At 41.7% G+C, this 13,051-nt stretch overlaps 1 protein-coding gene across 2 annotated transcripts in view; it reads right to left on the bottom strand.

Moving 5' to 3' along the window:
- The window catches only part of SLC35F5 (solute carrier family 35 member F5), a 49,087-nt gene extending 39,118 nt beyond the window's left edge, over positions 1-9,969 (bottom strand). Inside the window, exons 1-4 of one of the 2 annotated variants that reach the window (XM_050916027.1) lie at positions 9,860-9,969; positions 8,322-8,390; positions 6,467-6,539; positions 2,104-2,186 (exon numbers count right to left, since the gene is read on the bottom strand). The gene's annotated coding sequence lies outside the window, so the exon portion shown is untranslated. Of the gene's footprint in view, position 1; positions 1,662-2,103; positions 2,187-6,466; positions 6,540-8,321; positions 8,391-9,859 lie in introns of those variants that run through there. The other variant, XM_050916028.1, reaches the window with a different exon arrangement.
- Positions 9,970-13,051: the final 3,082 nt, after the last annotated feature.

A 13,051-nucleotide genomic window follows, 5' to 3' on the forward strand; every position in this document is an offset into this window, starting at 1 on the left:
CCTTTTCTATATCTTGCTACAGATGCCTTTGAAATCACAAGCTGCATTAGTCTTACTCCAAACAAAGACTTATCTTGACCATGCCAGCAATAAACACACACTTGTACATTCACCAAGGTGAAAGAGGGGGACTCAAGTTTATTATGCAACTAAATTTACGTTTTTATGTGGCACTAAGACTACTCATCAGTAGACCTGAAATTCGGCAAGACCTTAAGTTTTACGATTAAAAAATATCAGTTTAGGGTGACAAAATGTTTTCTTTAGACTCTGAACAGGAAGTTAGAAGTCTCATACCTGAGACTATTATTGCCAGAAAGAAGTTAAGTACTCGTCAGTGGACTTTGGCAAGAGATATTGATTTAGCAAGCTTTATGCTTCTAACTGCACTTCTACATACACATTCTTAGAATAAATTTATTTAAGAGATTTAGTCATGGAAAACTTAAAATTCCTTTCTATTTATTAAAATAAAAAGCTATACTAATAAGGATTCCTTAATGAACTGAACTACTAACTCATTAACTTTTACATAGCAAATCCTGACTCTGGAATAAACTTTCTTTGCTGAAAGAAATAGTGTAAGAAGGTAGCTGGCCCATCTCCAGTTTAAGTCCAGTTGTGTGCCCTAATTTGGTGTGATGTGGAGGGCAGGGTTGCTCCTGAAAGCTTTAAAAAAGTGACAGCGAAAGGGAAGAGGAGTTTAGAATCCAAATTCTAGAGAGAGCATTCTGGAGAAGAGCAAAGCTAAGCTGAATGAGGGAGGCAATATCCCAGGAAGAGGGATTAGAGAGAGTTCCCAAGCTATGCAGTGGACCCAGATAAGGCTGTTGATAGCAGGAAGGCAGTTGGGTGGTCACCTACAAAACTTGCGCAGGCCTGAGAGCCATGACCAGAGAGGGCTGAAGGTTGACACTAGCCAAGGGAGATGTCTCCTGCTCTCTGAGCCAAAGAGGTCTGAAGACTGAGGAGTGATGGAGTTGTGACCCTGTTGATATCTCCAGGTGAGGGCTAGCTGAGAATGAAGCAGGGCAAAAGAAAGACTAGTAAAAGAAAGAGCGGCTCTCAAGCTTCTATTGCAGTCTGAAGGCTACTGTAACCTAAAGGCTCCTGCACGCCTGCTTTGCTGAGGTTAGGAACAACCAGTAATCCACTAAATGGTGGCGCCACTGACCCTCAGCCATCGCACTGCCTAGTCACATCCCAGATCCCCCTACTGCTCCAAAGCACACAGCTGGTACAGATCATCCGATAGTCTCTTGACCTCTTGCCCTACTCTTCCATATCAGACTTAACCCACTTCTACATCTGAAATCTGCTGGAGAGAATAGTGGAGGGCAAGATTTCCCCCTAAGGTTACTCTTCTAATATTTCAGAGATCACAAGTTATCTCAATTGGTTTATATTTTATGGATAAATTTTAATACACATTATACTGCTTTCTACTCATGGTCAGTCATTTTAAGTGATACCAATTACAAAACTACTTATGTCTGAAGGGTTTTTTCAATACTTATTAAAAAGTAACAGCCAAGATCACCACAACTCTAAGAAATTAGAGAAAAAATATTTATCTTTTCAGTTTTCTTGAGCATTTGACTGCAATGTGTGTATTTAGCATCTCCACTTCCCCTATATGGCCAGTTTCTTGTTTTCTGTGTTTCACGCTGCAACAAGAAAAAAAAATGCTTAATAGGAAAATGTGATTATGAAATCTCAGTTTGCACTCAAGACAGGTGCAGTACTGACTAGACTGAAAGTTGACGGAGTCCTGGGTATTTGTTCTGATCCTCAATATCAAACCCATGATTCTTCTCTAAAGCTTCGATAAAAGACATCTTTCAGCACTATGTATTACAGCAATATTAAAGTTTGTAAAATTTAATATGGAATGCGAAGCGTGTGAAGAGAAAATAAGGATTCTGGATATCTTAAACTGTTGTACTATTTCAATTCTTTCACAATATGCAAATAGATTTTAAATCATGACTATTTGTAAAAAGGAAGTGAAAATATGCAGTATTTTGTTTCCCCACATTGACAACATGCTGAAACAAAAAAGAACATTGAGAAAATAATTACCGAGATTTATATTTTACTTACCTGCACAGTAATTTTTAAAAACAAAATAAATGCTTGGACTTTAATAGACCTCAAGCTGTCATTGTCAAGATGAAAGCTGTCTCCTAAAATAAAAAAATAAAATTTGAAATACTGTGTAACATATACAAGTTCATTCAATAATAAACAAATTATATTGCAGTGGTAGGCAACCTGTGGCACACAAGCTGATTTTCAATGGCACTCACATTGCCCGGGTCCTGGCAACCGGTCCGGGGGGCTCTGCATTTTAATTTAATTTTAAATGGAGATTCTTAAACATTTTAAAAAATATATTTACTTTACATACAACGATAGTTTAGTTATATATTATAGACCTATAGAAAGAGACCTTCCAAAAAGGTTAAAATGTACGACTGGCATGTGAAACCTTAAATTAGAGTGAATAAATGAAGACTTGGCACAGCACTTCTGAAAGGTTGCTGACCCCTGTTATACTGCAAAGGGGATGAATGGGAGTCACATGGGAGAGTCACAGACGGGTTCAGAAGGGCCAGTGGGAGGACAGACTGGGGTGGGGGCTGAATGGGAGTGGGTCACATGGTGACAGAGGGTGGTTGAGAGAGGGTACACATGGGGTCAGGAAGAAGACGAGTGGTTGAGTGGAGGTGCAGGGACACAGAGACTGAATGGGATAGGGTCCCCAACTCCCTAACAATCCCTGCCCTACCCCCCATACTGATGACGCTCGTTAAAAAAATAATGTGTTAATTACACGTGTGACTGAACTCCTTGGAGGGGAATTGTATGTCCTCTGCTCTGTTTTACCAGCATTCTGCCATATATTTCATGTTATAGCAGTCTCGGATGATGACCCAGCACTTGTTCATTTTAAGAACACTTTCACTGCAGATTTGACAAAACACAAAGCAAGTACTAATGTGACATTTCTAAAGATAGCTAAAGCACTGGACCCAAGGTTTAAGAATCCAAAGTGCCTTCCTAAATCTAAGAAGGACGGGTGTGGAGCATGCTTTCAGGAGTCTGAAAAGCGTAACACTCCAATGCAGAAACTACAGAACCTAAACCACCAAAAAAGAAAATTAACCCTTTGCTGGTGGCATCTGACTCAGATAATGAAAATGAACATGCATCAGTCCGCACTTCTTTGGCTTTTTATTGAGCAGAACCCATCATCAGCATGGACGTACAAAGGGACATATGAATCTTTAGAGCATCTGCAGCGTAAATATCTTGCAACGCCAGCTACAACAATGCCATGAGAACCCCTGTTCTCACTTTCAAATGACATTGTAAAAAGAAGGTGGCAACATTATCTCCTGCAAATGTGAATCAGAACTGGAAGGGACCTCAAGAGGTCATCTAATCCAGTCCCTTGCACTGGTGGCAGGACTAAGAATTATCTAGACCATTCCTGACAGGCGTTTGTCTAACCTGCTCTTAAAAATCTCCAATGATGGAGATTCCACAACCTCCCTAGGCGATTTATTCCAGTGTTTAACCACTCTGACAGTTAGAAAGTTTTTCCTAATGTCCAACCTAAACCTCCTTTGCTGCAATTTAGCCTGTTGCTTCTTGTTCTATCCTCAGAGGTTAAGAAAAACAATTTTTCTTTCCTCTCCTTGTAATAACCTTTTACGTACTTGAAAACTGTTATAATGCCCCCTCTCAGTCTTCTCTTTTCCAGACTAAACAAACCCAATTTTTTCAGTTTTCCCTCATAGGTCATGTTTTCTAGACCTTTCATTATTTTTGTCACTCTTCTCTGGACTCTCTCCAATTTGTCCACATCCTTCCTGAAATGTGGCACCCAGAAATGGACACAATACTCCAGCTGAGGCATATTCAGAGTGGAGTAGAATTACTTCTCATGTCTTGCTTACAACACTCCTGCTAATACATCCCAGAATGATGTTCACTTTTTTTTTTTTTTTTTTTTAATTTTTTAAACAACAGTGCTACTCTCGTGACTCATATTTAGCTTGCGGTCCACTAAGACCCCAGATCCCTTTCCACAGTACTACTTCCGAGGCAGTCATTTCCCATTTTGTATGTGTGTAGCTGATTGTGCCTTCCTAAATGGAGTACTTTGCATTTGTCCTTATTAAATTTCATCCTATTTACTTCAAAATGATCTGGACAAACTGGAGAAACAGTCTGAATTTTAATCCTATCCTTCAAAGCACTTGCAACACCTCCCAGCTTGGTACTGTCCGCAAACTTTATAAGTGTATTCTCTATGCCATTATCTAAATCATTGATGAAGATATTGAACAGAACCAGACCCAGAACTGATCCCTGAGGGACCCACTCATTATGCCCTTCCAGCATGACTCTGAACCACTGATAAATACTCTCTGGGAACTTTCTGTATTAATATGTTCAGTAAGGAATCTATTTGTCAAAAACATTTCCTGAATCTTTTCTCTTCTGTGTACTGTTACAGACACATTTGCTGACAGGTATTTTGAAATAAAATACCAAAATAATTGAAACTGTTGCGATTATATTGTATAATTTTGATAAATAAAATATGCAGATTTTAAAATATTGTGCACAGAATTTTTAATTTTTTGGCACAGACATGGAATAAGACATGGAACATATGCTGAATGACTAATAAGCCAGGCTCAGAGGCACTTGCAGCATACTTTGAAGATGAAAAGCTTATCATTTGTTTATTCATTCTGGAGGTTAGAGAGTTCAGATCCACTGCAGGCTGCTACCCACAGTGACCTAGCACGCACACAATACCCGCTGGTCTCTTTACATTTACTATGCAACCCTGTTGCAGACAGGGGCTAGCACTTCAGAAAGAAAAATCTTTTTAAAAGTTTAAAAAAAAATTATACACATACACAGGAACTACCTTAACCTATACTAGTGGTATCAAACATCTTGCCTATCTTAAGTATTTTTCCAGACGCATAACAAAGTCAGACTCTGTAGAATACGACTTGACATACTATCTAAGTCTATGTCTACACTGCAGCTGGGAGGTGTAATTCCCAGTTCAGGCAGATGTAAACACCCCAGCTCTGCTTGAGCTGGCATGCCAAAAATAGCAGTGAGGCCATAATGGCAGAGGTGATAGTTCTAGCTAGCCAATCAAGCAGCTAACCCGAGTCACCACCCACGCCATCGCTGCAACACTAATGCATGTACATCTACCCAAGATGAGAATTCACCCTCGAGCTGCACTGTAGATGGACCCCTTAAATAAATTTGAGAGGTACGAACTGTCTCATTTATACGGCTAGGATGATAACTCTACTACTTTAAAGCTAAATAATGTAGGTGCAGTTTTATGCTTATCTGATTTACACGCACAATAGCAGTAAATGTAACTGACCACACCAGTGACAAAATAGAGGGGGAAAACAGACACTAGTCCCAAAACTGCCCTCCATCATTTCCATCCACAACCCACTGAAGCTGAATGCAACAGTTTACATTTCTAAGGGTAGATTCTGTTCACAGTTATAGAGCTTTAGCTCTCATTTAAGTGTATAGGAGTTGTACCCCATGCAATACAGTGCAGAATTTGAGCTAACAATTTAGTTACTGCATAAGGACCATATTCTATCCTCTATCACTGCGCAAACCTGCCTTTGGGCTGGATTCCTACAAGGTTCTGAGCACTTACAACTCTATTCAGTGTCTATTATCATCAGTGGGAAATCCACTGGGGATTGAGGACAATTTAGCATCCTATCTTTTCACATCAGGGCCAAGAACAAAGATTAAATATGTAGTGCAGCCCTCTCATAGAATGTGTCTGACACTCCTGCCCTACTATGTGCAGGCTCCTGTGGTGTATACATGTTGTGAGATGGAGGTGGCAGCATGCAACAGATCAGATGGTTTTTGTTTGTTTTTTTAAACCTGAAAGCAATTAAACAAAAGATATACTTCAAAATTGTGCTGAATGTCCCTTGTCTTAATTATCTGGGGCAAAATATACTGCTTGTCTAAGACATATTTATAGATTTCAAGGCCAGAAGGGACCACTGTGATCATCTATGTATAACACAGGTCACTGAGCTTCCCCAAAATAATTCCTGGAGCATCTCTTTTGGAAAAACATCCAATCTCAATTTTAAAGTGTCCAGTGACAGAGAATCCACCATGACTCTTGGTAAGTAATTCCAATTATTCTCACTGTTAAAAATATACACCTTATTTCCAGTCTGAATTTGTCTAGCTTCAACTTCCAGACATTGGATCATTAATACCTTTCTCTGCAACAGCAACCACAAAAATCAGAATTCCTTTATGTGTCATCTTTACGATAAGAGTTAAATATGCTTCAGAACCACTTTTGTTAATAAACACTTTTCAACAGAGGCTGATAGTAGCCTAGACACAAAATAGTTTTCCTTACCATTTAGACCATATTAGGGTTGAGACTGTCATCTTGCGGAGTCATTTTTTTCAGCCAGTTACGTGCAGGCCTTCTGCAGAGAGCCAAAAAGGAATGAAAACTTAAAAACACCCCTTTCCAATACCTTGTGAAGAGTGAAAATCCCAACTCAGTGGTGTCTATCCTCACCCCCTCACCTTAAACTATTCTAGATCACTTAATTTTAGGTAGAGATACTCTGTATAAACAATTGATATTCCCAGACATAAATGCCCTTATTGTATGCTGCAATACAAGCATTGCAAGCTAGTGTTGTTGTAGCCACATCAGCCCCAGGATATTAGAGAAAGAAGGTGGGTGAAGTATCTTTTATTGGACCATCTTCTGTTGGTGAGAAAGACAAACTTTCAAGCAGAAGTTGGTCCAATAAAAGATACTACCCCGTTCCCTGGACATTTAAAATTGTCTCAAATGTATTTTCACTTGGCTACCTACATTTGGATCAATGGGCTGGAATGGCCTTATGTTAATTCACAAAAGATAGAATACCGTTTTTACTAAGACACATATGCCAAAAGTGTATTTAGAAAGGTAGTAAGTATGTGTAATCCTGCAAGTGTCATTTCATTTGCAAGAAGTCCCATCATCTCTGACAGCAAAGCCACACTAGCATCACGTTTCTCTACAGATTATTACCATTTTCAATTTATAATACAATTTAATAGTGAAGACAGAACAATATGAGATCTGTGAGAATATGAAGAAATCAAATAGCTTGTTGATCATAAGAGAAGCCTCTTTATGAACACAAAAATTGGCAAACCAGTGTATATACTACAGGCATTCTATGTAAAAGCTAGTCAATGACAAAGGCACCTGAACAGCAGCTCAATCACAACAGATGGAATTTTTTTCGGTCTTCACAGTTTTGCAACCACACCACAATGTGGACCAACATGAAAACAAAAAATGTACCTACTAATTGAACACTGCCTGTTCTCATAAGGGCATGTGCCAAAAGAGACTTGAATTATATTGACCTCAGTGGATTCTAATTTCACTCACACCTGTGAAGTATGTGGGTCATATGGTAGGATGAAGACACAGAAATTAAGTTTTAGCTACAATCAGACAATGAATAGAAGTGGATTGATTAACCATTTTACTACCATCCTTCTAATTTAAGAAATACCTATTAGATAGCTAGGACAAACGTATAAAAAAAAAAAAAAGGGTACCAACCTCAGGGAGGTTATATAGAAATGGTCAGTCTTTGTATTGACTAACTCATGTCTCACAGTTTTTCATTTGCTGGCACAAAATCAGAAGCAAAAAAACCGGTGCATTTTGTGAAAATATTTTAAAAAAACATACAGGTTTTATTTGATGTTCTTTCTTTGTTTCTATTACCCTAAGAATTCACATCCATAACAGTTGATCATCATACTACAGAGGATAGTGAGTGTGGAGGACTTCCTTCAAAGACAACGGCAATCTTTAAATCAGAAGGGTGGGACAGTTTCTGAGAGATGCTAACGTCTGTTAGTCTATAAGGTGCCACAGGACTCTTTGCTGCTTTTGCAATCACTAAAGACCTAATCCCACAGTCCTTACTCAAAGAAAACTCCATAAAAAGAGTAGATTCCTCTGCAAAAATCTCCAGATCATGAAGCAAAGCACAGATAACTGAACTCAAGTCTCACATGTTGGTGCTGAGTATTGCCACTAGTCTACCACACCTGCCCAAATAAAAATTAATTAAAAAAAACAGATGACCAAAATATGCACAGGAAACACTTTGTTTTGAATTAGTTAAAATAAGCTCAATTATTTTATCTCATAAAACACCTGGAGTCCAACAACAGGCAATACTCACTTGAAAACAGTACCTCCATAACATCAAAATGTTCCGTATATAAATAATAGTAGAGCTGGTTCCCAGTATCTAAAGAATAAGAGGAATACTTGAAAAAAAAAATCTAAATTCTCATACAAGTGTCAGAAACATAAATTTGCAGCTATATTGTAATTTGCAAGTGTGAACAGAAATGGCATATTACATAATTAAACACACCATTAACTGACAGTTACCGGAATAACCAACCATGAACTCCATAACTTTAAGCATTGGGAAGAGATCACACAGAAAACTTATGTCTAGTTAGCATCTTCCATCTAGAAGAATCCTAAAACTTTCTACTGTCTTTAACTGACAAATCTTACACACATTTCACTTCACCCACCACTGAAGGGAAGACACTTTTGTGGCAAAATAGACAACTGGTAACATTACACAACAATTTTGGATATGACATGTACAATATAAAATTAATACAGAGAAATTTTAGTTAGGAAGAACATAAATTACCCAAATGGAATTTGGCCCAAACATCAGGCGCTCTCACCCATACTTGTGAAAAGTACTAGGGAACCTTTAATAACTGCTCAGGACCTCACTTTTACCTCTCATCTGAGCAATGGTGCCCCCAATAACACGCTGGATCATGCATTTAATACACACACACACGAAGAAGAATATCGACTACTGAATTATCAGACGCATGTAATCATTTCTTGGATATCATCTGTTCAATCCTGCCTAATAAGAGATCAAAAGAAACTAGTTTGCAGTGGGGTAGACAACTACAGAGCAATGGTGAGATCAAGTCCAGCACAAAGTACTCCTCACCCTCGTAACTGGGGAAGCCTTACACCTTCGGGAACAGGCACAACGCTGCATTTCTAGAGAGAGGCTTCCAGTTTAGGGGTTGGGTTCTGTTCCCTTCCCCCTCCACCCACTCACTCTAGGGATGGGGGAAAACAAGCAGGAGACCCTCCCCCCCAAACCCCCACTCCACAGTCGGGAGGCAAAGGAAGAGCCAGGCACCTTTCCCTCCCCCCCTCCCCCCCGCTGCTCTGGGGATGGAGGTGGCAGACACACTCACTCTGAGAGTGGCGAGAGAGAAAGAGACGGGCCCCCATTTCCCTCCCCCCCCCGCTGCTCTGGGGATGGAGGTGGCAGACACACTCACTCTGAGAGTGGCGAGACAGAAAGAGACGGCCCCCATTTCCCACCCCACCCCGGTGATGAGGGAGGGGAGAGGAGACAGCCGCCCCCAGTGGGTGTGCAGGGGAAGCTAAGCCCCCAGCCACAGGCAGAAGAAAGGGGGTTCCCCTCCCACAGGTAACGAGTCTCCCCCCGGAAAGGGAGGCCGATCAGGGGAAGGCGGCCAACTCCCCACACAACCACGGGGCATGCTGGGCACCGCCCCCCTCACTCATGGACGGGGGGGGGGGCGAGAGGACGGCGAGGCTGGTCCCTTCCCCACTGACACTCCAGACCAGGGTTTAGACGCAGCATCGGTTCCCCGTTGGGTTCAGGGCCGGAAGCCCTTGCTCGGGTCTCGCCGGTACCTGTGTGCGGCAGGGCCCGGCCCCAGAGCCCCTCCAGCCCGCTCCTCTCCTCTAAGATGGTGGCTGGTCCGGAGTCGCAGCTAGGCCGCGGAAAATCCATCCCAGAGCCAGCGAGCGAGAGCCAGCGCCCCCCCCCGGCCAGCCACGCCGGGCCTCCATCGATCTGCTCGGAGAGCCACTCGCCGTCCTGCTGCCGCTCCCAGAGACGCAGACGCGGCGGAGAGAGGCGGGGCTGGTGACGGGTGGGGCAGGAGCGGAAGTGGGCGGGGAGGAGAAGGCGGGAGGGGCGCGGCTGGCGAGCGGAGGGTGTGTGGTGGGGAAGGGAGCTGAGGAGGGGAATGCGTCAGGGACGCTCCGAAAGAGGGAGAGGCCCGCCGGAGGGGCGTGGTTGGGCGGGCAGGTGGAGGGGGCGGGGAAGGGGCGCAGCAGGCGGTGGGGCGGAGTGGGAGGGGGAAAGGGCGGAGCAGGGAGGCAGCCAACATAGGCAGTGTGGGAGGGGTGCGAGTGACTTGGTGGGGATTGAGGCTCTGGCCCATGGAGCGCACAGGCGAGATTTGCGTTTATTTGGCTGTAAAGTACGTAAGGCATTGGGGTGGGGGTGCTGTGATATTGTGTGTTTGTTTCAATTGCAAAGGTGGGCGCGAATCTTGAAAATCCTCCCCTCAAAAAGTTCTGTCATTTATAGACACCCCTGAGACCTGAAAGAAAAATCAATTTGGAAAAAAGACTTTAATTGTCATTTTTTAATGTTAACAATTGTTTAATTTTGTTGCCAACTAAATCCAATACTTTTTCATTCAACTGCTTGTTTGGCACATATTATTTACAAAAAACAATGAGGAGTCCTTGTGGAGCCTTCCAGGCTAACATGTTTATTTGGGCATAAGCGTTCGTGGGCTAAAACCCACTTCAAAGCTTATGCTCAAATAAATGTGTTAGGCCATGTCTACATCTAAAATTTTGCAGCGCTGGTTGTTACAGCTGTATTAGTACAGCTGTATAGGGCCAGCGCTGCAGAGTGGCCACACTTACAGCAACCAGCGCTGCAAGTGTTGTTAGATGTGGCCACACTGCAGCGCTGTTGGGCGGCTTCAAGGGGGGTTCGGGGAACGCGAGAGCAAACCGGGAAAGGAGACCAGCTTCGCCGCAGTTTGCTCTCGCGTTCCCCGAACCACCCTGCAAACCGCAGGGAAGGAGACCTGCTTGTTCGGGGAACGCGAGAGCAAACTGCGGCGAAGCTGGTCTCCTTTCCCGGTTTGCTCTCGCGTTCCCCGAACCACTCTGCAAACCGCAGGGAAGGAGACCTGCTTGCTCGGGGGTTCGGGGAACGCGAGAGCAAACCGGGGAAGGAGACCAGCTTGATTACCAGAGGCTTCCTCAGGTATGCTGGGATACCTGCTTATTCCACGGAGGTCAAGAAAAGCGCTGGTAAGTGTCTATACTTGATTACCAGCGCTGGATCACCAGCGCTGGATCCTCTACACCCGAGACAAAACGGGAGTACGGCCAGCGCTGCAAACAGGGAGTTGCAGCGCTGGTGGTGCCCTGCAGATGTGTACACCTCCTAAGTTGCAGCGCTGTAACTCCCTCACCAGCGCTGCAACTTTCTGATGTAGACAAGCCCTTAGTCTCTAAAATGCCACAAGGACTCTTCCTTGTCTTTGCTGATACAGACTAACACGGCTACTCTCTAAAACATATTATTTACAGTTTACCTAGCTGTGTGATCATGCCATTATTTTTTTCCTGTGAAGATGACTACACTGAGAGATTTTGGTCATCTCCAGTAGGCTTTTTCCTGCTAGTTCTCCACCAGTGTTACCATCCCTGGAGCTGCACTGATGCTAGTAATGGCATATCTGATCACCTGCAGTAAAGTCACCATGTCATCTGTCAGCTCAGAAAAGGTATGAGCTGCTACAGGGTGCTGCTCTGCAATTAAAGTTAGTTCTCCCACTATTGTTACCTCCAGGAAAGTTGAACATATGGTGACAATGGTGGGAGATTTTAAGAAAATATGTCCACTGTAGACAAAGTTTGTTGCGAAGGGTAGTGTTTGTTACAAAGACTAGCTATAACAGGGTCAAACTGATATACTACGAACAACTATACTGATATTTTGCAATTTGATGTCAGAGATTTCAACTGTAGCCTGATATATGGAAGAACTATATTTCATTGTTAAAACTTGCCCATTTCTTTGTGTATTTTGTAGTTTCAGAATCCAGCTTGTATTGTTCATTGCTTTTGTAGTAGAGTAGCTTAACACATAATACATAAATGTAAAAAGAATTAAAGTATAACCCAAAGTTTAATAAAAATAAAATTGAGATACAGTACAACTTCAGTTCATATGCTTTTATACGCTTCCTTGGGAAGCAGGAGATAGACTAGATGACCTAACAATTTTTTTCAATCTCTACCTTCCATTATTATTATTATTTATTTTATGCTGCTGTAGTCCCATTATTTTAGATGCTGTACAAACACATACTTAAACTCTGTCCTTACCCTGAAAAGCTTACAGTCTATGATTTATGATAAAAGAAATGGAAGACTTTACAATCTTAGCTGAAAACAAAGTTCAGCAATATAACTTTACTAGATTTATAAGATAGGTGCTTTATAAATTTAAATAAATAAAAGTGTTGCCTTTAAGACATTTACTGAGTCAGTATTCCTGATATCATAAAATAATGTGCTTTACAAACTTGCTGAAAATACTTATCGGGGATAGTGTTTAAGACTGAGTGGTTCTGATGATTTCAATATACTTAAGGCCTAATTGGTATTAAGAGTTTGCAGACCTGGGCCATTGCCACATAGAAAGAGAATCCCCTAATAAAAAATGTTCCAGTTAAACTAGCGAATGGCAAACAATGCTTGGTCAGAGGACTTCTAAGTACAAGGAAGCAAATAGAGTATTAACAAGTAAGAAATGTAGGGAGAGTAGAAACAATAGCATAATGTAATAAAGAGATTTAAAACTGAATTCTGTTTTTCTGATACACTGATATAGCACTTTTTGTAATCAAGATGTTTCAATGCTTTAAATACTAGAACTGCAACAGCTATATTGACAAGTGGAGCAGCCTTCATGTACTCAGCAATGCTTCATTTCTTCTTTATAAAATTTGAGTTTTAACTGAGTATGAATTAAAGAGTGGGAAATATTCTTTGTAGTGGTGAAAT

This window comes from Gopherus flavomarginatus, chromosome 10, assembly GCF_025201925.1.
Source record: "Gopherus flavomarginatus isolate rGopFla2 chromosome 10, rGopFla2.mat.asm, whole genome shotgun sequence".
NCBI classification, from domain to species: domain Eukaryota; kingdom Metazoa; phylum Chordata; order Testudines; family Testudinidae; genus Gopherus; species Gopherus flavomarginatus.